Consider the following 23,825-nt stretch of genomic DNA (forward strand, 5'->3'; position numbering starts at 1 on the left):
ATGTAAGATGTGATGTCATTGTTGTAGGTCTGGCAGAGTCGAATTGGTGTCGGAGATGATCGTGTCGTGATCTTCTTGACATTGAGAATTCTCGATATCCTGATGTCACCAACGACTTTTACAATTTTCCAATACATTTCCTAGATTCATTCTTTACAACATCCAATGGGAACCCTCATTGTGTAACTTCAGGTCACAGGTGTGATTCTCGTTATAAGACAATATCTCTGCACCTGTGCGTCCGTCACATGACCAGGACACAATTTAATAACAGCAAGGGGAGATCAGGATCTTATAAAGAAAGTACTGAAAATATTTGGGAACTTCCCCTTTAAATACAGAGAATGCAGCATTGGAGCTCATTGTCTTTGCTGGGAGTGAGTTGCTGTTTTTCCTGCAGACTATTCCCCCGCCGCCATCGCCCCACTTTTCTTCCATATACACAGATCTTGTCTCATGAATTTTGTACGGACTCCTGACAAGGTAACTTATGTCAGCGGACTTGTTAAGTGAGTGCGGCAGAATGCAGAACACAGGCAGCGCGTTCCGTTTACATGCGCTCATTCTGTAGACGGAACATTATTCCTACATTAGACTTTATAACAATGTATTACCGTAATCTCTCTGAACCAGATCTGCTCTCTGCCATTACCCAGGGATCAGCGCCCTAATACAGAGGCCACCAAGAGAAGACTCATTCTCCGCAGCTCCTCAGCCCTAAGAGGTTCAGGTCCAGCAAATTTTTTTTTCTTTCAAATCAACTGGTTTTAGAAAGTGCCAGAGATTTGTCATTTAGTTCTATTTTAAAATCTCCAGTCTATCAGTACGTATCAGCTGCTGTATGTCCTGCAGGAAGTGGTGTATTCTCTCCAGTCTGACACAGTGCTCTCTGCTGCCACCTCTGACCTTAGATTTGATTTTTTTTCCACTGGAGTTCCCCTTTAAGGCTTACAATGCAGGCTACTTTGTGCTTAACAAATCTTCTCAGCTTCAGAGGCAGACCTAGATGCAACTAACTCTTATCCCCGCCATAAAGCAGGCTGGACGTACAGCAAGGACTCCTGTCTCTAAATATTTCCTAGTATTAGGCCCTGTTCACACTGAGCAAGAACGACGAATTTCCACGGCGGAGCTTTCCGCCGCGCTCAGTGTCCTGCTTTCAGTGAATGAGAGGGCGCACGTTCCTCCGCTGCCGCCACTCTCTGCTCAAATTCCGCCGTTCTTGCTCAGTGTGAACGGGGCCTAAGTGTAGGTGGATGTCTGTAGTGCAGAGGTTACCCCTATACTGAATGAATGCGGGGTTTCAGCTGCTCTGAGATCAGTTTACACTGCTCATACAAGTCTATGGAAAGGGGAGGGGCCAAGGGGAGGAGGTGCAGGCATGCAGACAGACTCTGCAGGCTTACTGTCCCATAGAAAGTGCTGTATTCACAGTTTACACAGCTTACACTGCTCACTACTGCTCTGTATGTTGCTGCTACTTCTGAGGTTGTTACAGAGAGTTAAAGGGGTAGTGCGGCGGTAAAGAATTATTCACAAAATAACACACATTACAAAGTTATACAACATGGCCATGGCCCCCTTCCCCGTGTCCAACCACCCCCACCCGTGTACCCGGGTGGTGCGCTATACTCACCTGTCACGTGCCGACACCCGTCTCCGATCTTCATTCAGTGACGTCTTCTTCAGCCGGCCGGCGAACAGCTCCGTCTGTTCCGAATGCCGGACGCCCTCTGCAGCGTCATCCGATGCACAGCCGCGATTGGCTGAGCATAACTGTGCTCAGCCAATCGCGGCTGAGCACAGTTGTGACGCGGCGGAGGGGGGACGGGCGGCAGCGACTCGGCCGTCCATCCGAAGATGCCGTTTGGCACAAAATGGCGGACGGCCCTCGACACGGATCAGGTAATGTATAATGCACCACACTTCCGGGTACACGGGTGGGGGTGGTGGGACACGGGGAAGGGGGCGATTCACAGACATAACATACATTACAAAGTTGTATAACTTTGTAATGTGTGTTATTCTGTGAATAATTTTTTAGCGCCGCACTACCCCTTTAAAAGAGAAGTCCAGCAAAAAATTTTATTTAAGTATTGTATTGTCGCACAAAAGTTATACAAATCACCAATATGCACTTATTACAGGAAATGCTTATAAAGTGCTTTTTTCCCTGCACTTACTACTGCATCAAGGCTTCGCTTCCTGGATAACATGGTGATGTCACTTCCCGGATAACATGGTGATGTCACTTCCTGGATAACATGGTGATGTCACTTCCTGAATAACATGGTGATGTCACAACCCTACTCCAAGAGCTGTGCGGGCTGTGGCTGCTGGAGAGGATGATGGTAGAGGAATGCTCAGTGTCCCTCCAGTGCCCTGTGTCCCTCAGTGTCCCCCTCTGCCATCATCCTCTCCAGCAGCCCGCACAGCTCTGGGAGTCGGGTCGTGACATCACCATGTTATCCAGGAAGTGACATCACCATGTTATCCAGGAAGTGACATCACCATTTTATCCAGGAAGTGACATCAACATGTTATCCAGGAAGTGACATCACCATGTTATCCAGGAAGTTAAATTACCGTGTTATCCAGGAAGTAAAGCCTTGATGCAGTAGTAAGTGCAGGAAAAAAGCACTTTATAAGCATTTCCCGTAATAAGTGTATATTGGTTATTTGTATAACTTTTGGGGGAGAATACAATACTTTAATAAAAATTTTCGCCGGACTCCTCCTTTAAGGGAGCAGGGTCTCTTGTTTCCTGTGTATATGTGTATGGGAGCCGTCATATAGACTACTCTGGGCCCACTCTGCAAACTCTAGGGGTAAAATATCACATACAGGTTATATAGCAGTCAGAAATACTCCTCATGTACACCCAGGACGGCACATCCGGACCGCTCACCTGAAATGATGCACTTTAACCATTTCTGCCCCATTATTGGCGTGATCTTTTTTTCCCAGCTAAATGGTGGCCTTGGTTTCTAAGAGTCGATCAGACATAATAAAAGCGCCGCAGTCATAAAGGTATGTGTATGATTTTATACCGCACGTTATCGCCTCTCCACACGTCCACTCATGGAGGTTTAGAATTTATTTAATTTCTTTCAAGGTCGCGGCATCTACTCTTCTCTTTTTGGAATAATTGACCTCATTCTTCACTGTAGTCGGGTCTAAACCAGTAATTGAAAAACTCCATGAAGGCCGCGGTGGTATCAATAGACATGAAAGGCGCGTACAGTATGTGAGGATCCCACAATGGTCTATGGAGAAATGAACGTCTATGGGGGAGGGTTCCGGAACAGGTTTGTTATTTCTTGTTAGCGGTGGAGTGGCTTTGTTATGTTGTATTTAAGTACAAGGAGAAAAAAAGCTGTTTATCTATCAATGTAATGGTTTAGCCTTGAGAAACGATTGCGGGCATTCAGCTGAATGAATAACAGGATAAATCAATAGTAGAGCAGAGCTGACTCTTAAAGGGACCCTCTGATTCTGATAACATTAGATAGGTGGACTGGGTTTGACTCTCAGCACCCACAGCGATTTTTTTTCCCTCTTTCAAATCGCTTGGTGTCAGAAAGCTATATAGATTTGTAATTTACTTTTATTTAAAAATCCCAACTCTTCCAGTACTTATCAGCTGCTGTATTCCCTGCAGGAAGTGGTGTATTCTCTCCAGTCTGACACAGTGCTCTCTGCTGCCTCCTCTGTCCATGTCAGGAACTGTCCAGAGCAGCAGCAAATCCCAATAGAAAACCTCTCCTGCTCTGGACACTTCCTGACATGGTGGCAGCACAGAGCACTGTGTCAGACTGGAGAGAATATAAAACTTCCTGCAGGGCATACAACAGCTGATAAGTACTGGAAGACTGGAATTTTTTTTTTTATCTAGAAGCAGTTTACAAATCTGCTTAATTTTTTGACACCATTTGATTTAAAATTAACTGGAGTTCCCCTTTAAATGGTAAGGATCAGTGTTCTCTGTGTTGTTGCTATTCCCTGTTTATCCTTTTACTAATCCCTCTCTGTCCAATAATTGAAACAAGTCAGCAGCTCTGCACTGATCCATACTGAACCAAGCCTCTTAGGATGTTCAGGATGTTGTTTTATGTCAGAATGCGCCCTAGAATTACCCCATGTCCTGCCACTCATTGCCCTTCTACCCTCTGGCTGCAGAATGTGTCACCAGGGTAATGTATGTCTACGGAAAAGATAAAAAAGGCTAAAACCTTCAGAACCCCGGACTTCTGATTGTTGTCAAAGTCCATGTCTTATCATCGCTCTCTCCCTGTCAGCCCGCTTGGCAGGGGTGATTGACAGAAAGAGAGGCCTGTTACTGGCTTCTCCCATGTCAGTCATCCCCGCCAAGCGGGCTGACAGACAAAGAGCAGTGACTACACACGGGCTCAGGTATAAAGCCGCTGCTGCACAGGAGCTTTATGCAGTGCTGCAGGGAACCAAATCAGTGCTTGCGTGACCCATGTATACAAGCAGCTGTGCTTACCAGGTTGGGGACACAATGAAGCGGCAAGGGGCACCCAACCATGCCCACCAGCTAGATCCCGCGGACTGCTCTGATCATTCATTCAGAGCCGTCTTTTCCATTGGGCAGGGTAGGTCTGCTACTCGGGCCCCTATAAGTTATGGGCCCCCAGGTAGCCGCCTACCCTGCCCAATGGGAAACATGGCTCTGGTTGAGCTTTCTTGAGGCTTTTGCTGTTCTTCCTCACTTCTTTCAGGATCTCCGGTTGTAGATGGATATGATCAGAATGGCCACCTCTACAGGGGCACAGTTTTTTTCATTGTCTGCATTAGATAATCTGTATAACCAGAGACTGATGTACATCCAGGTGATGTGAACAGGACGACTGTGTATTATTAGGTAAGGCACATTGTGATTGTCAATAATTGGGACCTATTGATCCTCTCATTTCAAAGGTTCATTTACTTTTTCTAGCAACTCTATGACATCACAGTTGAAAAAAAAGTAGGGAAAGGAATGTCCAGCGCCAAACCCCAGGTGACTTTATATGTGAGAAGTTAGAAAAAACTTTATTTCTAGAAGTTCTAAAGGTCCAATTTCTTCTAGTTCCATGCTGATGTTCTTATAAATGGGCAAAGGGCAATAATGGGGTCTATCGAAAAATGTAGCACTTAAGAAGTACATCATTGCACTTCGGCACAACAATCAGTCCGGTAATAAAAGCTTCACTTGTCAAACTTCCTGTACTCTTGAGTGAACTTTAATGAATCTTGGTTCAGGGGTCTTCGGTAGAAGCACCTGCTAATGTAGTTTCACGCTCCGAGAAGCAGAAAACACAGATAGATTGATACACACAACACCTGCCCTTTTCCCTCACCTCAATTCCGTCACCCAGAGGACCTGTCATTTTTCAGCATGCCTAAAATATATGGCAAGAATAATCAGCTGACCTTACAATATTGTACATGATGACTTGAAAAATGTGCCCATTTTAATTGTTGACAGTCCCTGTTAAAGAAAGAAGTGGATAGATATATTGACGACGTTCCCGCTCAGAAGAAGAAGCGACCGCTGCAGAGAGGGGACATCACGGTTATCAATTTCTATTAGGAATGACCTTGAGCAATGGCAAATCAAAAATTAATACACAGCCTGGAAATCAATAGGCTGGCCTGTGTATTGTTTAGTGTATTGTCTTTTTTTTCTCACCCGATCCTGCATACATTCCGGAGAATAGATGTTGGATCCAAGCGGCGGCCATTCGTTACTAATGATTTACAAAGTGGGTAGAAGTCGTCTCTCGCCACTATATCGCCTCCTAATTGGTTCACCTTACCTGTCAAGGAGGCCGCGCGGATGGGAACCTGTGTAATCTCCATACGCGCCAATTCCTACACGATGCAAATGAGAAATGCCTAAATGTTTTATAAGCTATGTGCACACCCCGAGCGTGGGACGCCCCCACAAGGTCACATTATTCTGCTTAATAATTCATGCCGCGCAAACATCTTAATAGAATGTAACGGGATTTTTATGACACATGAAATGCGGCTAATTTTTGAAAGATGACAATTCACAAAAAAAGGGCAAAAACCATCAATAGTCAGTAAAATCGATGACAATATAATGAGTCTAATCTCATATTTTCCAGCTGTGGTTCAGTACTGAGATACACACAGGGTCCAACAGCTCCGATATAATGTACATTAAAAAGAGGAAATGAATACATATGTGTCATACTGCAATATGTAATATAAATCCACCCGCTCTAGAAATACACAACCCATGGCCTTTGGCCATATCACTAACCTTACCATTATGAAGTTCTGAATTTAGACACAATTCCCTCATTGCACCGAACAAAACATTCTTTATTATATTGTTCTATGATTGTTATTTTTTCCCCCTAAATTCATGTAATTTAACCTAAATGAAAGGGGAAAAACTGCCCCCTATATACAAGAATATAACTACTATAATACTGCTCCTATATACAAGAATATAACTACTGTAATACTGCTCCTATATACAGGAATATAACTACTATAATACTGCTCCTATATACAGGGATATAACTACTATAATACTGCCCCCTATGTACAGGAATATAACTACTATAATACTGCTCCTATATACAGGAATATAACTACTATAATACTGCTCCTATATACAGGAATATACTGTAACTACTATAATACTGCTCCTATATACAGGAATATAACTACTATAATACTGCTCCTATATACAAGAATATAACTCCTATAATACTGCTCCTATATACAGGAATATAACTACTATAATACTGCTCCTATATACAGGAATATAACTACTATAATACTGCTCCTATATAAAAGAATATAACTACTATAATACTGCTCCTATATACAAGAATATAACTACTATAATACTGCTCCTATATACAGGAATATAACTACTATAATACTGCTCCTATATACAAGAATATAACTACTATAATACTGCTCCTATATACAAGAATATACTACTATAACACTGCGCCTATAAATAAGAATATAACTACTATAGTACGATCCAAAAGTAAGAAAGAGCTTAGCACTCACCGTTTGCTGCCAACATAGTCCACTTTATTCAGGTAAGCATGAATACAGGGGAGGGAGGTGGAAGCAGGAGCGCCTTGACGCTCCTGCTTCCACCTCCCTCCCCTGTATTCATGCTTACCTGAATAAAGTGGACTATGTTGGCAGCAAACGGTGAGTGCTAAGCTCTTTCTTACTTTTGGATCGTATTGGAGTTGTCTTCAGTAGCTATATGCACCACCGAGCTACCTTCCCTTATGCCTCTATATCCTCTACCTCTATCGTCCTAGCCCGGATAGTCGTCCCAGCCACATATGCACTTTGGTGCTAACTCAGTTTATCTACTGGACTATATAACTACTATAGTACTACTCCTATATACAGGAATATAACTACTATAATACTGCTCCCTATATACTGGAATATAGCTACTATAATACTGCTCCTATATACAGTAATATAACTACTATAATACAGCTCCTATATACAGGAATATAACTACTATAATACTGCTCCTATATACAGGAATATAACTACTATTATACTGCCCCTATATACAAGCATATAACTACTATAATACTGCTCCTATATACAGGAATATAACTACTATAATACTGCTCCTATATACAAGAATATAACTACTATAATACTGCCTCTATATACAGGAATATAACTACTATAATACTGCTCTTATATACAGGAATATAACTACTATAATACTGCTCCTATATACAGGAATATAACTACTATAATACTGCCCCCTATATACAGGGATATAACTACTATAATACTGCTCCTATATACAGGGATATAACTACTATAATACTGCTCCTATATACAGGAATATACTACTATAATACTGCACCCTATATACAGGAATATAACTACTATAATACTGCTCCTATATACAGGGATATAACTACTATAATACTGCTCCTATATACAGGGATATAACTACTATAATACTGCCCCTATATACAGGAATATAACTACTATAATACTGCCCCCTATATACGGGGATATACTACTATAATACTGCTCCTATATACAGGAATATACTATAATACTGCTCCTATATACAGGGATATAACTACTATAATACTGCTCCTATATACAGGGATATAACTACTATAATACTGCTCCTATATACAGGAATATAAGTACTATAATACTGCTCCTATATACAGGAATATAACTACTATAATACTGCCCCCTATATACAGGAATATAACTACTATAATACTGCTCCTATGTTTATAAATATGATGTTTCTCTCTGCTTGCTTTACATCATCGCCATTCTTTTTACCTTCATGTAAGATGGAGATTTCCTGATCTTATGAAAGAATAATTGACGATCAATGCGGGGAACTTTTATTTTCTGCTGTTCTGGTGGAGCGCAGCTCTGAGGGGCAGAAGGCTGCATCGATAGGACACATTGTGCCTTGGCCCCAGGTACCTGCATTGTGTCAGTCACATTTGATTACAAATCTATGAAGATGTCAGGGAAGGATTTGACAATAGTAATCAATAAGAATGTAAGGATTATGTATTCAAACTTTCCAGATTCATTGATATGATCCCCTGAAGGAATCCGCTGTCACTTATCAAGCAGAAGCCGCAGCCAAATACTGCAGGTAAATGGCAGCGGCTCATCTGGAACAAACTTTAGAAGTAATGGGAAAAGGAAATGTTTTCCCAGATCCTGCGACGTCTATTACGGCCGCCGTGTATATTGTCCTCTGCTGTCTCATCTGCTGCATGCTGTGGAATATAACTAATGGGCTCCAAGATGTTCTATGTGATCAGGTAGGAAGCTAAAGAGGGGATTACATGATGTCACTCAGGATCAGTGATGTACACAGTGACCCCACCAGCAGAATAGTGAGTGCAGCTCTGGGGTATAATACAGGATGTAACTCAGGATCAGTAATGTATGTACACAGTGACCCCACCAGCAGAATAGTGAGTGCAGCTCTGGAGTATAATACAGGATGCAACTCAGGATCAGTAATGTAATGTATGTACACAGTGACCTCACCAGCAGAATAGTGAGTGCAGCTCTGGGGTATAATACAGAATGTAACTCAGGATCAGTAATGTAATGTATGTACACAGTGACCTCACCAGCAGAATAGTGAGTGCAGCTCTGGGGTATAATACAGGATGTAACTCAGGATCAGTAATGTAATGTATGTACACAGCGACCCCACCAGCAGAATAGTGAGTGCAGCTCTGGGGTTATAATACAGGATGTAACTCAGGATCAGTAATGTAATGTATGTACACAGTGACCCCAGCAGCAGAATAGTGATTACAGCTCTGTCGCATGGCGCTGTAACGGAGCTCACACCTGACTGCCATGCAGCATTAATGTGATGAATATGAGGAATACATTAAGAGATCATGTAAAACCTAATAGAACATTATTATCCTGGTCTCCTCTGTCTCCATCACACAGAACCTTATTGGAGGAGTAAGTGACATCGTCTGCACTTTGAAGTCTTAAATATGAAAGTAATTACTGCCCCCCCCCCCCTCCGTGTCCCGGTGATGGGTTTATATCACACTATGGGCGGCCGGGTAGCTTTCCTCTGTCTCCTATAGTCACATCAGCCACTCGCTCCTATTACCTGTCCTATTAGAGAGAAATGCAGAGTCTGAATGTTTAACGTCTCCGAGATGCTGAATATAGAGATTTACGTATCAGTCGGGGAGGGACACAATAAGCAAATATATACACATTTACGGTACATATATAAGCAGCTTAGGCACCCATTGGTGTACAGGTAGGTCATGGGTCCTTAAAGCGAATGTACCAGCGCCAGTACAGAGATACCGATGCCGTGATCCTTTTTCTCAATCCGCAACTTGGTTCCTGTGCATGTCGCCGGCCTATTACCGAGCACCGGCCGGTCAGAAGCTCAGCAGGAAGGCCTCCCCTCTGTGACGCGGCTCCATTAAAATCCTGCCATGCGTGGGAACTGGGTTGTGGTTCAAAAAAAGAATTGCGGCACCAGTATCCCCTTGCCAGCGCTGGTCTATTCATGGTAAAAACAGAAAATCGATGTACCGCTGGTACATTCACTTTAAGGAGTTAAAGGGGTACTCCTGGAAAGATTTTTGATTTTTTTTTTCTTTCAGAACAACTGGTGTCAGAGAGTTGTAAGATTTTTACTTTACTGCTATTTAAAAATTTCCAGTCTTCCAGTACTTATCAGCTGCTGTATGTCCTGCAGGAAATGGTGTATCCTCTCCAGTCTGATACAGTGCTCTCTGCTGCCACCTCTGTCCATGTCTAGAACTGTCCAGAGCAGTAGCAAATCCCCATAGAAAACTTCGCCTGCTCTGGACAGTTCCTGACATGGACAGAGGTGGCAGCAGAGAGCACTGTGTCAGACTGGAGGGAATTCACTACTTCCTGCAGGACATACAGCAGATGATAAGTACTGGAAGACTGGTGATTTTTCTATAGAAGTAAATTACAAATCTGGATAATATTTCTGACACCGGTTGATTTGAAAGAAAATCTCTTTACCAGAGTGCCCCTTTAAAGCTTAAGAGGTTTTGTTGCCACCTGCTTCCTAATGATAAGTTTGTGCACACAGTACATGTAGTGTCATAGGACTAAGGATCCATGAGTAGGTATCATTTGACGCATGTAGCGTGTAAATCACATTGGCTTTTATATTATAACGGGCCCAGATTAGATATGTTTATAACATATGTCTTCGGAGTTTCTCAGATGCATAGGTTATATATGACTATATGGAAACTATGACCATGACTATAAATGAGATGCATGAGGAAGCTGACAGGTGTCACATGACTCGGAACGTATGTAGCGTCTATAATGTACTGAGCAGTATACAGCTAGGCCTGCACGTAGCATGTAATATGCAGCTGCATCATATACCGAAAGGCCCATGCAGCCTCCCAAACACATGGACGCCAGTGAGGACCTTCCAGCAGCTCCCGCCATTGTCAGTCCTTTCCTCTCTGTTCTTATGTTCTGATTTCCATCTCCATTTGTATCTAAAGATAAATTCTAATTCCTATTTTTCCGCGTTGCAGAAAAGCCCGGACGCCTGACCCCTTTACTACACTCCTCACCCAGCGCCCCCCTTCCCGTCACTGCCACACAGAACATGAATAGCAGGAGCCCTTGTCTAACACAACACATACAATAGCCCGGCAAATATAATTCAGCACTGTGACAATGCGCGGGACGATAATGCGACAATGCTATAACAAAATGTCAAACCCCACGCCTTTCATGGATCCTTCAATACTTTATATTGTAAACTAAATAGTCACAAAGTTACAGTCACAAAAATCCATGGTCGACATTGAAGGAAGAAGGAAGGAAAGAGGGGAAGAAGGAAGGAGGAAGGGATGGAGGAACGAAGGAGGGGAGGAAGGAAGGGATGGAGGAATGAAGGAGGGGAGGAAGGAAGGAAGAAAGGAAGGGAGGAAGGAAGGAAGGGAGGAAGGGAGGAAGGAAGGGAGGGATGGAGGAACGAAGGAGGGGAGGAAGGAAGGGAGGGAGGAACGAAGGAGGGGAGGAAGGAAGGAAGAAAGGAAGGGAGGAAGGAAGGAAGGGAGGAAGGGAGGAAGGAAGGGAGGGAGGAACGAAGGAGGGAGGAACGAAGGAGGGGAGGAAGGAAGGGAGGGAGGAAGGAGGGGATGGAGGGAGGAAGGAAGGGAGGAAGGAAGGGAGGGAGGAACGAAGGAGGGGAGGAAGGAAGGGAGGGAGGAACGAAGGAGGGGAGGAAGGAAGGGAGGGAGGAACAAAAGAAGGGGGAAGGAAGGAAGGAAGGAAGGAGGGGATGGAGGGAGGAAGGAAGGAAGGGAGGGAGGAAGGAAGGAAGGAAGGAAGGAAGGAAGGAAGGAAGGAAGGAAGGAGGGGATGGAGGGAGGAAGGAAGGGAGGAAGGAGGGGAGGAAGGGAGGGAGGAAGGAAGGAAGGAGGGAGGAAGGAAGAAAGGAAGGAAGGAAGGAGGGGATGGAGGGAGGAAGGAAGGGAGGAAGGAAGGGAGGGAGGGAGGGAGGGAGGAACGAAGGAGGGGAGGAAGGAAGGGAGGGAGGAACGAAGGAGGGGAGGAAGGAAGGGAGGGAGGAACGAAGGAGGGGAGGGAGGAACGAAGGAGGGGAGGAAGGAAGGGAGGGAGGAACGAAAGAAGGGGGAAGGAGGGAAGGAAAGAAGGGGGAAGGAGGAAAGGAAGGAAGGGAGGAAGGAAGGAAGAAAGGAAGGAAGGAAGGAAGGAAGGAAGGGAGGGATGGAGGGAGGAAGGGAGGAACGAAGGAGGGGAGGAAGGAAGGAAGGAAGGAAGAAAGGAAGGAAGGAAGGAAGGAAGGAGGGGATGGAGGGAGGAAGGGAGGGAGGGAGGAACGAAGGAGGGGAGGAAAGAAGGAAGGAGGCGATGGAGGGAGGAAGGAGGAGAGGGAGGGAGGACGGAACGAAGGAGGGGAGGAAGGAAGGGAGGGAGGAACGAAGGAGGGGGGAAGGAGGGAAGGAAGGGAGGGAGGGAGGGAGGAACAAAGGAGGGGGGAAGGAAGGAAGGAAGGAAGGAAGGAAGGGAGGAACGAAGGAGGGGGGAAGGAAGGAAGGAAGGGAGGGAGGAACGAAGGAGGGGGGAAGGAAGGAAGGAAGGAAGGAAGGGAGGGAGGAACGAAGGAGGGGGGAAGGAAGGAAGGGAGGGAGGGAGGAACGAAGGAGGGGAGGAAGGAAGGGAGGGAGGAACGAAGGAAGGGAGGAAGAAATGGAGTAAGGAACGAGGGAGGGGAGGAAGGAAGGGAGGGAGGAACGAAGGAAGGGGGAAGGAAGGGGGGAGGGAGGAAGGAATGAAGGAGGGTGGAAGGAGGGGAGGAACGAAGGAAGGGAGGGAGGAAGGAAGGGAGGTAGGGTGGAAGGAAGGAAGGAAAAAAGGAAGAAAGGGAGGGAGGGAGGAAGGAAGGGAGGGAGGAAGGAAGGTGGAATTAGGGGAGGAAAGAAGGAAGGTGGAATTAGGGGAGGAAGGAAGGAGGGGAGGAATGAAGAAAGGAAGGAAGGAAGGAGGGTGGAAGGAAGGGAAGGAGGGAGGGAGGAAGGAAGGAAGGAAGGAAGGAAGGAAGGAAGGAAGGGAGGGAGGGAGGGAGGAAGGAAGGAAGGAAGGAAGGAAGGAAGGGAGGGAGGGAGGGAAGAAGGAAGAAAGGGAGGGTGGAAGGAGGGAGGGAGGATGGAAGGAAGGGAGGGAGAGAGAGAGAGGAAGGAAGGAAGGTAAGAGGAAGGAAAGGAGGAAGAAGAAAGGGAATGAAGCAAAAAATGAAGGAAGGAAAGAGAGGAAGGAGGGAACAAAGGGAGGAACGGATTCTGCACTTACAAAACTAAAATAAGTTTTTGTGCAACATTTTTGTGGTGATGGGGGGGGGGGGGGTTGTTGGGGAGGACATAAAATACCTGGAAACGTATAAGCTGCAGATTTCGTCAGTGTATTACACTTGTTGAACAGAGGCAGGGGATTAACTTCAAAGTAATCAACAGCGCCCAGTAGGGAAGCAGGTATTATAGTGACAGGTATTGAATAATGAAATATCTGTCATAATAATCCCCGCACCACACTGGGCTCTGTCATTTACTTTGATGATAGTCTCGGTCTTCATTTGGAAAATATAATACACTGCAGAGATTTGTTCCTGCATCTCCTTCCTTTTAGGGTGACGCTCAGGCTTGGAGCGGCCATGTCCTATATAAAGAGATTGCATAATAAGCAGTTCTCTGATATCGCGTGTTAAGAGTCCTCTAGAGCCGGCATCACTTCGACCGCTGTAGATCATTGTACTCTGTCCTCTTCAGTTTTGCAGAACTACAACTCCCAGTATGCCCTGATAGCTGCAGGCTTTCCAGCTGTTGCTTTAATGTTGACATGCCTGACCTATTTATGCTGTGTGCCACCACACATAGAAAGCTCACCCCCTTTTGCATAAAGGGATTGTCTGGTCTGGACCACTTTTTTCGCTACGCCCCGGGAGGGGGTGATAGAAAAAAAATAACGCACACTTACCTCCTTGGCTCCCACGCTGTACTCCTCCGTGGCTCTCTCCCATACTCCACCTCTCCCTGTTGTGCTTACACTTCAGGGGTCAGGGATGTGACGTAGGAGGGCCGTTCAGCTATTCAGTCGTAGAGCAGGGACATCACTGCTGTTGTTGAATGGCTAATCGGGCTTGCTACATCACATACCCAAACCCTGACGTGTCAGCACAATGGTGAGAGGCAGAGTACAGGAGCCAGAGAGGTAAGTGTAGCATATTTTTTTCACTTACCCCCTCCCCAGGCGATGGTGGCCTCGCTGGACAATCCCTTCAATGCCACTAGGGGTGCTGGGCACAAAGCCAGAAGCCACGTGAACTGTGTGCCAAAATGTGGCTTCCCTTCTGTTATTGCTCATGACACCCTGTAACAGTAAGCAGAGACAGTATCTAGTACTAACCAGGGGCTTAGTGTTAGCCCATAAAATAGCTGGCACTAACCCCCACATTGTTATCCAGGTACCCACAGCCATCACAAGTACCAGGAAAAGCCCATACCATCAGGCTTAAAAAAAGCCTAGGACTGTGACAGGCTGGTATTACAAGACTGGGAACAGCCATTTCATTTGATTTGGTAATACCAGACTACCAGACTGCTGCTCCATGGTTTGTAATTAGATAGTTATCAAAATCATAGGGACCCCATGCCTTTTCTTTGGGGGGGGGGGGGGGGGCCGCCTTGGGCCCCAGTTTTGAGGCTTGGAGTCTGATGTTGTCCGGCTCTTCTGTATCCCGGTTGGTAGTGGAGACTATAAGTTATAATGAGATTTTAAAAATTGTATAAGCTAACACTAAGCCCGATGGATATATCTACTGGTCTCATATTGTCTACGAGTCTGAAATATTCTTTGTTAGTGTCCTGCCCAGGTATTCTGCTAAAGTACAGCACACAGCTTGAAATTGCCTAGACCAGTGTACCATAGCAGTGCTGCAGAGTCTGTATTGATGGTTAGATCTGTATAAGCCAGAGACCTGCCCTGGAGGGTCCCACACATCCATCATCCACACTAGTCTCCAACCTGTGGCTCTATGGTTGTAGTTATAGTTTTCCAACAGCTGGAGAGCTAAAGTTTAGAGACCACGGAGACAATTCCCTGACATCTGTCATCAGAGGAGAGTCAGGACTGGCTGCCGTATACAGTAGATGGTCAGACGTGCAGCAAGTATAGGTGTAATGTGTGTGGCCAGCTTAAGGATCGGTGAATAAAGAAATATGGGAAAAGGAAAAACAAGTTGACAGCAATGTACACTCAATAAGAAGACTTGTCAGAAGACGTATATATCACCAAACAAGTCTATATATCTGTAATGAACCTCTTTATGGTCACCATTTTCTGGTTGCTGAAACCCTGCAATGTCTCCACCATTTCTTGATGGTCAAAAAGCAATAAAACAATTACTTTGGATATGAAAGCACTAGGATCTAGCGTTATAGATAATAAGGAATGGGATGGTACCAAACAGTGCATGGAGAGGGCTTATAGGGTGACTATCATCTGATGTCCAAGGGTGACTATCATCTGATGTCCAAGGGTGACTATAATCTGATCTCCAAGGGTGACTATAATCTGATCTCCAAGGGTGACTATCATCTGATCTCCAAGGGTGACTATCATCTGATGCCCATGGATCACTAAAACAAGTGGGCCAAAAACTTTCTATAAATCCGAACACAGAACACTCGGCTGTACAAGGAGGGTCAAACCGTGCAGAGTGGAAATAAATGTGAACAGCGCTCAACTAAATGCTTACACTGGCTAATTTTAGGGATTGGTGTCCTGTAGAGGTCATCTCCAGCATGCTCAAGTCTGATCGTTCGGTATTTGATTAGCGGTGGGTAAAGAAGTTGGATACAGCCCTAGGGAGTCCGGGAAAACGTAGGTACAGCCAAAGGTCATAGGCTGGATCTAGGGTTTCAGGACTCCATAGGGCTGCATCTTCTTCAGCCACCGCTAATCAAATGCCGAATGATCGGACCCGAGAATGCTCATCTCTATGATTCTGGAATTTCAGAAACCTTTATAACACAGGAAGATGGAAGACTTGTCACCATAACACTTATTGGAGACAATTATCTTTTTGAGGCAGAAGTAGTTGAGAAGTGTTCATTTTAATACCTTGTTGTGTGCAGAGATGCGTTCTGCGTCCTTCCCAGGAGCTGCATACAGTAAACGACAGCATTGTTTTTATTGGTTTAAATACTGATGGGATTTTTTCCCAACCGATATAATTGAGTAATTGGAGGAATCTGCTTTGAGTGAGATGAATCCTGATGATGGGTTAATCATCGTGTCACCAGGTTGACAATTAACTAATTGAAATTCCCTTCCGCCGCCGATCCAGCTGTATTCAATTAGACAATGTGCTGCTTACCAATAAAGCGCTATTGTTTTATCCTCTCTGGTTACATTGTCAGATTCTGCTCAATAAAGTAAGTATAGGCGCAGGCGAAAGTAAGGCGGATCAATAATAATAAGATTGAGTCTGACTTAGCTCAGTCTTGAAAGACAAACAATTGTCTGAAGATTTGTGTCCAATGAAGGAGATGGGGAAAATGGGCAATTTGGCTGATTGTAGAGAGCTGACTAGATATTGTTCCAGACCGGGGCAATAAACTCTATGTTCTGCAGATTAAGGATCTTTCAAGCTCCTTGATCCCTCAATCACCATCTGCATTTGACTTCCAGTCTCATCATTTGTTGTTTTTACCCTAATCTCTTTCTCTGGATGACCACCTGCCAGAACAACCCTGCCGCCAGCTCCTGTAGCTCTGCAGATAAATCACTGCCACATACACTTTGATGGTATGGATGTGTGGTGTCCCCTCAAGGGTGTTGCTATTAATAATACCCTTTGTAAAAGCTTGTAAGATTTAGTGGTAATGTAGTAGTACCAGAGTTTTGCCACAAGATGTCGCTATTGTAAGTATGTGCACTTAGATATTGCACGGCTGCAGTACTATTGTTTGTTTGTGTACCACGTGGTTCTGCACACCAATGAGAGTCCTTTCTCCTTTTCACCTATCATTTCTCTCTTGTTACTTTTCTATATGCACTCCTCACCCACTCACAGCACACCTTACAGGGGCTGTAGGAAAGAAGTCACATGGGTAGAGGAAGTGTAGTGGTCTTTGCTTTTGAATTCTGTAGAGGAAGGATGCAAGCCAGAACGCTCTCTACAGCAGTCAAGTTGGGCCCTGGCTCCTGCCATTTCTCCAGTCTAACTTGAGCAGTCTAGACGTAGACCAGAGCACATGCAGCTAGATAGTTTTTTCTCAAGTAACCTCATTTCACACTATCTAGTGTTAAGCTTCCACAAGAGAGGATCATCCTAACCCATGCCATGGACAAGGAGGAACACAGTGCTGGATAGTATCCACAAAGAAGTAAGGAACTGATCCGGATAGAGCAAAGTTGCTAGAAGCCTTTGAACTCTATCTCACAGCCAGGGGAATCCTCAGCATGTCAGAAGGGAATCCTCAGCATTCCGCTCATCCCAGGTAACAAGATCTGGGGCTTGTGTCACCGTCTAGGACGGGTCATATAGTGAGCAATAGGTGGTGCAAATACTAAAGAGTCAAAACACAGGCACAAGTATTCTTTTTACTCTTAAATATTCTTCTATTTTTACCTTCAAAGTTCCAGCAGAGCACAGTACTACATTGGGTTGGGACTCTCTCGACATCCTCCTCTATGCTCTTCTGATCCTCTATTTCACCTCTCTACACGCAACTCAGTCAGCACGACTGTACCACTCCTCCTACTCTCAAGTGAAGATCTGAACTCTCTAAAGTATTGAGTAACCTATGAAGTGTAAAGTATCTTATCAAGGCAAAGTTGTATTATCTGCTGCCTACCTCAAGTATCTTCAGAGTAAACAAGATTATATTTATGCTAAAGAGACTCTGTGATTCCTTGTCAAGCACCGACACAGCACACACCTTCCTTGGGTAATCTCTCCTTTCTGTGGGTGGCAGTACCAATAGTCCAGGTGGGTCACTACTCCACTCCCGACCACCATGATAGGTATCCAAGGAACCCCGCAACAACCCAGCAGGTTACTGTACACAGGGAAACAAGGTATAGCCGGCCCATTAAACTAAAAGCAGGTGTGCCACCATACCTGTGTGCCCAACCGATACTGGCGTCACAGCACGATACCACCAGGCAAGGCTATATCTCGGCCAACCACCTTAGAACTGGTGTCACACCTAACCATCTAGCAAGTGACCGGCCGTCTGTCCATGCTCACCGGCGGGGCAGTCACCACAGATGCATTATAAATGATTTAAAAAAAACTGTAACAAGTTAGTGTCCCCCCAACCTGAGACTCTTCAGCTGTTGATAAACATGCTCTGACAGCCAAAGGTGCACAAACTCACGGCCAAATAATCTTTAACTATCGATGATTGCAAAACAACTGTTTACGTTTTTTTTCCATGTGGATTTTGGATTTTCATGCATTGGATTGTTTCTGGACCCATGTGGTACATACAAGTACAAGTACAGTACGTGAACAGTTGACCAAATCAATGTGAACCTCCTATGTGACCAGCTCATTGGAAAATAACATTTTGCTTGTAATGAGTGAAGAGAAATTTGAAGAAGCATGCTAGCAGCATGATGGATAGAGAAGATCAAGAGCCCATTGGATGGACTTGAGGGTCTTATTTCAGCCATGATGTTCTACCACCATAACCTACAGTATTAGCATGACCCAGGATTCAATGTTTGTAGAGGAATACGATCCCCTATATCCTACAAGCTGTATTCTGGACAATGTCTGCTAATTCTGACCAGATTAGTTCCTGACCATTTCCCCTTTTGTTATCTGCCCTGACCCTCACCTGCCCTGTTACCTGGTCTAAGTGAACTCCTCTTACCCTCAACTTGCCTTGTTTTCTCTATATCTTCTGAAATCCCCTACAATAAAGCACCTGCACACTTCAGTGACCTTAGGTTCCCTGCAGTAAAGTCCAGATCCCTGTTGATTTATCGAAGAGTAAAATCCAAAGCAACCCAGACAACTTACATCTACTGTCATATAGACCTCATGTTATTCTGGACAGTTTACAAGAAGACCTAGCTCTTCAAAAAAAGAAGCCAAAACGTTGAAGACCTTAATCAAAAGCAGAAAGGATGGAGATAACAAAAAAAACCCTTTGAACTGGACCTTGAGAAGCCTGACGACCGAACGGGAGATGAAATGTTCTGGAGAAACCATGGAGTGGAATATTTTATGGTAAGATCTCGCTATTCTAAAAATACTATTTTAAGAAAGGACAAAAGATGAACAAGATGGATGGAGACTACCAAAAAACTTATGAACAGAACATAAAGAAGTCTGAAGACCAAGCAGAAGGTGCAACATTCTGGAGAAACATTGGAGTTTGACATATAGGAAGACCTACAGTAGATCTTTCCAAAAGACATTTTCTACTAGTGGATGATCATGTATGGAAACTGGATGGACATTCTGGAGAAACATTGGCCATATATTCCCCTATAGGTCACACTGCATTGGTGTCATTGATATTACTGACCCTCCATGAGCCAATGAGGACCATGAAGCCGTCCATATCTCCACTGATGTGGCCGGTTCTCTGTGCCGATTCCTAGTTCTCGCCGCTTTGCCGGCACGTGAATATTCCACTCACTTAATGAAGGATATTTTGTTCCTAATTGTCTAAAATTCGGAATGAAATCTTTGAAGAAAAGACTGGAAGGAAAGTCGGCCGCGGTAATGACGACGCCTCTCGTATGTTTATCTCACAAGTTAATTCCTAACAGTTCAATTAGCTTTCCCAATCAAATATAAGAATGTGACGGAAATTATCTCAATTTGTTGCTATGTAAATGAGTTTTAAATGAATACGTTAAATTTTGTCTCTTTATTATACGACCAATAACGGGAGGGAAGGAGAAGAGGCTTCATTGTTTGATGGACAAGAAATTGCCAAACGGCATCGTTCACCGTGCGGGGGAGAAGGTGAAGCCCATAACAGCACTATATGGCGCCTTTACTTTTTACTTGTCTGCTTTTATGTAGACGAAGCTTTATTGTCCTATAATGCGACGTTTTGTAACTTTCTCATGTAGCCTGGGCTTCAGTTTCTCCACTTTTTAGGACCTCTACTGTTACTAGATGGGCGAACTAAAACCGTTTGAGGATGTAACAAATGCAACGTGATCCTGACCTCGGGAGGATGTAGCAAGGGAGCAATATCTTGGTTCAGGAATACAATGTTAGAGCCACAATGAGCCCTGGCACTTACATAGATAGTGCAGAAGGAGTTCATGTCCTGGGGTTATTTTAAAGGGGTACTCATGCATTTTTTTTCTTTCTAGTCCACTGTTGTCAGAAAGTTATACAGATTTGTATTGTACTTCTATTTAAAAATCTCCAGTCTTCCAGTACTTATCAGCTGCTGTATGTCCTGCAGAAAGTGGTGTATTCTTTCCAGTCTCTCTGCTGCCACCTCTGTCCATCTCAGGAACTGACCAGAACAAGAGAGGTTTTCTATGGGGATTTGCTGCTGCTCTGGACAGTTCCTGACATGGACAGAGGTGGCAGCAGAGAGACTGGAAAGAATAGATCACTTCCTGCAGGACATACAGCAGCTGATAAGTACTGGAAGACTGGAGATTTTTTAAATAGAAGCAAATTACAAATCTGTATAACTTTTTGACAACGGTGGATTTAAAAGAAAAAAAAAAAGCTGGAGTACCCCTTTAAGGGTAATTTCTATTACATGGAAGAGATTTGGGCCGATCCGGCTGCATCATTTTATGGAATATAGAGACGTATTTCATCCACGGACGGGACAGACATGACATTTCTCAGCAGCTTATATTTAGACTATAGAAATGTCAGTCCAGATGGATCCTATTGGAGCTTTATTGATTGACGGCTTCTGTTTTTGCGGAGGGTAAGGGCACATTTGGTGATGTATATTAATGAATTCTATATATTTCTCCTGTCTTGTCATATATATATATATATTCTTAAAGCGGCGATTCCACTTTACTATCAGTAGTTTATCAGTAAAGTTCTAGATAAATAGTTTGAGGCAGAGTATCACCCATGATAAGCTTAGATACATAATAGTATCATATACAATAGGCTTAGATACATTAGCTCAACAGACAGTAACACATAGAAGGCTTAGATACATTGATGCAACAGTATCTTATACAATAGACTCCAATACCGTAACTTACCATATAGTGTATCACAAACGATGCAGGGGTACTATAGAAGTCGCAGCCGCAGTTTTGGTTTTCCAATATGGAGGTAGATTATGATGCAAAATACTACTAGGCTTCATTCACATGTGCGTAGCTCAGTCTGTATGTGTGTGCAACAAAAAAATAAATAAATAAAAGGACAGGTTCCAGTCAGGCTTTTGAGTGCTGACACCACAAACCAAAGCCCCCAGGGCTTTCCTCATTCCTGAAAAGTGGTGTATTCTTTCCAGTCTAGAGAGGTTTTCTATGGGGATTTGCTGCTGCTCTGGACAGTTCCTGACATGGACAGAGGTGGCAGCAGAGAGCACTGTGTCAGACTGGAGATAATACATCACTTCCTGCAGGACATACAGCAGCTGAAAAGTTCTGCAAGGGTGAACATTTTTTAATAGAAGTAAATTAAATATCTCTGACAATTTCCGCCACCAATTGATTTGAATTGAAAGAAAAAAAAAAAATGATGGTGAACTACCCCTTTAATCTCTTAATTTCGTTGTTGATTTAAAAACAACAAGACTGAATTTCTGATAGAAAAAAATTACCTATGTCATCCGGCTTTTTTTCATTGAAATCAGCAGAAATCTTGTGAATTCCATATGAAAATCTACAACTGATTTTTAAAAACCAATCCAGACTTTAGAAGTGAATTTCGTGTTTAAGCAGCCGTTTAAAATCAGCCGTGTGAAGATCCTCCTTTTAGTTATTTTAAATTGCTTTTGTTACTTGTAATATTATTATTATTATTATTATTTTATGACTATTTTTATAAATTGTATTGATATTATTTTATGATTTATTATTTTATGTCTTATTTTTATAGTTTTATTTAGACATTATTGTAATTTTATTTCACTATCATTAATTTTTTACTAATATCACTTTTGTTTGTTTGTTTTATTTTAGTTATCATGAGTACTATTCATAATCATTAAAGGGGTAGTCCGGCGGTAAAAAATTATTCACAGAATAACACACATTACAAAGTTATACAACTTTGTAATGTATGTTATGTCTGTGAATGGCCCCCTTCCCCGTGTCCCACCCCCCCCACCCGTGTACCCGGAAGTGTAGTGCATTATACATACCTGATCCGTGCCGACACGCGTCCGCCATCTTGTGCCAAACGTCATCTTCGGCTGGCCGGCCCGAACACCTTCGATCTTCCCGAGTGCCGGCCGCGTCATCAGCTGCTCAGCCGCGATTGGCTGAGCATAACTGTGCTCGGCCAATCGCGGCTCAGTGGCTGATGACGCGGCCGGGTGGGGGTGGTGGGAAACGGGGAAGGGGGCCATTCACAGACATAACATACATTACAAAGTTGTATAACTTTGTAATGTGTGTTATTCTGTGAATAATTTTTTACCGCCGCACTACCCCTTTAATGTATTTGTTTTATTATTATTTCCTTCTTTGGTTATTAAAGTAGCAGTCCAGTTATTATTTTTTTCTCCCCCGGCTGCAGATTGGTGCATATACTTACCAATGATGATCAGTGTCCCGCGACGAGGCTTCATTCCGGTCCTACGGTACTATTTGGATCATGCTGGTGCCCACCTGGCCTCTTTAGTTTCAGCTCTCATACAGATGCATTGGAGACCCTGAATTCCTGCATTCAATAGACCTGAAGAAAGAAGAGGGGTCAGAAGAGCCGTGACGTCACAGATCTGAGCGAACAGCACTGCAGGACCAAAATGAAGCTGTGCCGCTGGACACCGATCATCACTGGTAAGTATACTGTATATGCCAGCCTGCAAAAAAAAAAAAAGAAAAAAAGGAGTGGTTTATTACGTCTTATATAGTTTTATATTAATATTGCTTTTAGTTATTTTCATCATTATTGTAATTTTTATGAAGTAATATTATTTTTATTAATATCATTACTATATTATTATTGTTATTATTATTAGTTGTTTTATTTTTCTTTTTACTTTTTTCATTTTATTAATATTACATTATTACTACTATTATTTTATCATTATTAATATCATTATTATTATTATTATTATTATTATTATTATTATTATTATTATTATTATTATTATTATTATTATCATTATTATTATTATTATTAATAATAATATTATTATTATTAATTGTTTTATTTTTCTTATTACTTTTATTTATTTTATTATTTCCTCCCATTTTTAATTTTGTTCAAAAACTACTCAAGTCATACAGTTGCAGAAGAACATCAGCGCGCGGCCCGGCGATGGATCATGCATCGGCGGAGTAGACGCTGACCAACAGCTGTGACCCCGGGCAGGCGAGCATTGGATTATTATAGGCAAGCTGTGCCTTGTGGTTCTCTGGTCAGTCAGACGCACATTTAATTAGTGTCCTCTCACCTTCCCTGGATGAGTTTTTCCTGGCTGACAGCTTCTGGCATCAAAAAGGATGTCCTTGAGAAAAAGTCCGGCCTATTGACTCCTGAGCGTCTTCTTTGACTTACTGCTCAAGTATTCTGAAGA

The sequence above is a fragment of the Dendropsophus ebraccatus genome, chromosome 10, assembly GCF_027789765.1.
Source record: "Dendropsophus ebraccatus isolate aDenEbr1 chromosome 10, aDenEbr1.pat, whole genome shotgun sequence".
Taxonomy (NCBI): Eukaryota; Metazoa; Chordata; class Amphibia; order Anura; family Hylidae; genus Dendropsophus; species Dendropsophus ebraccatus.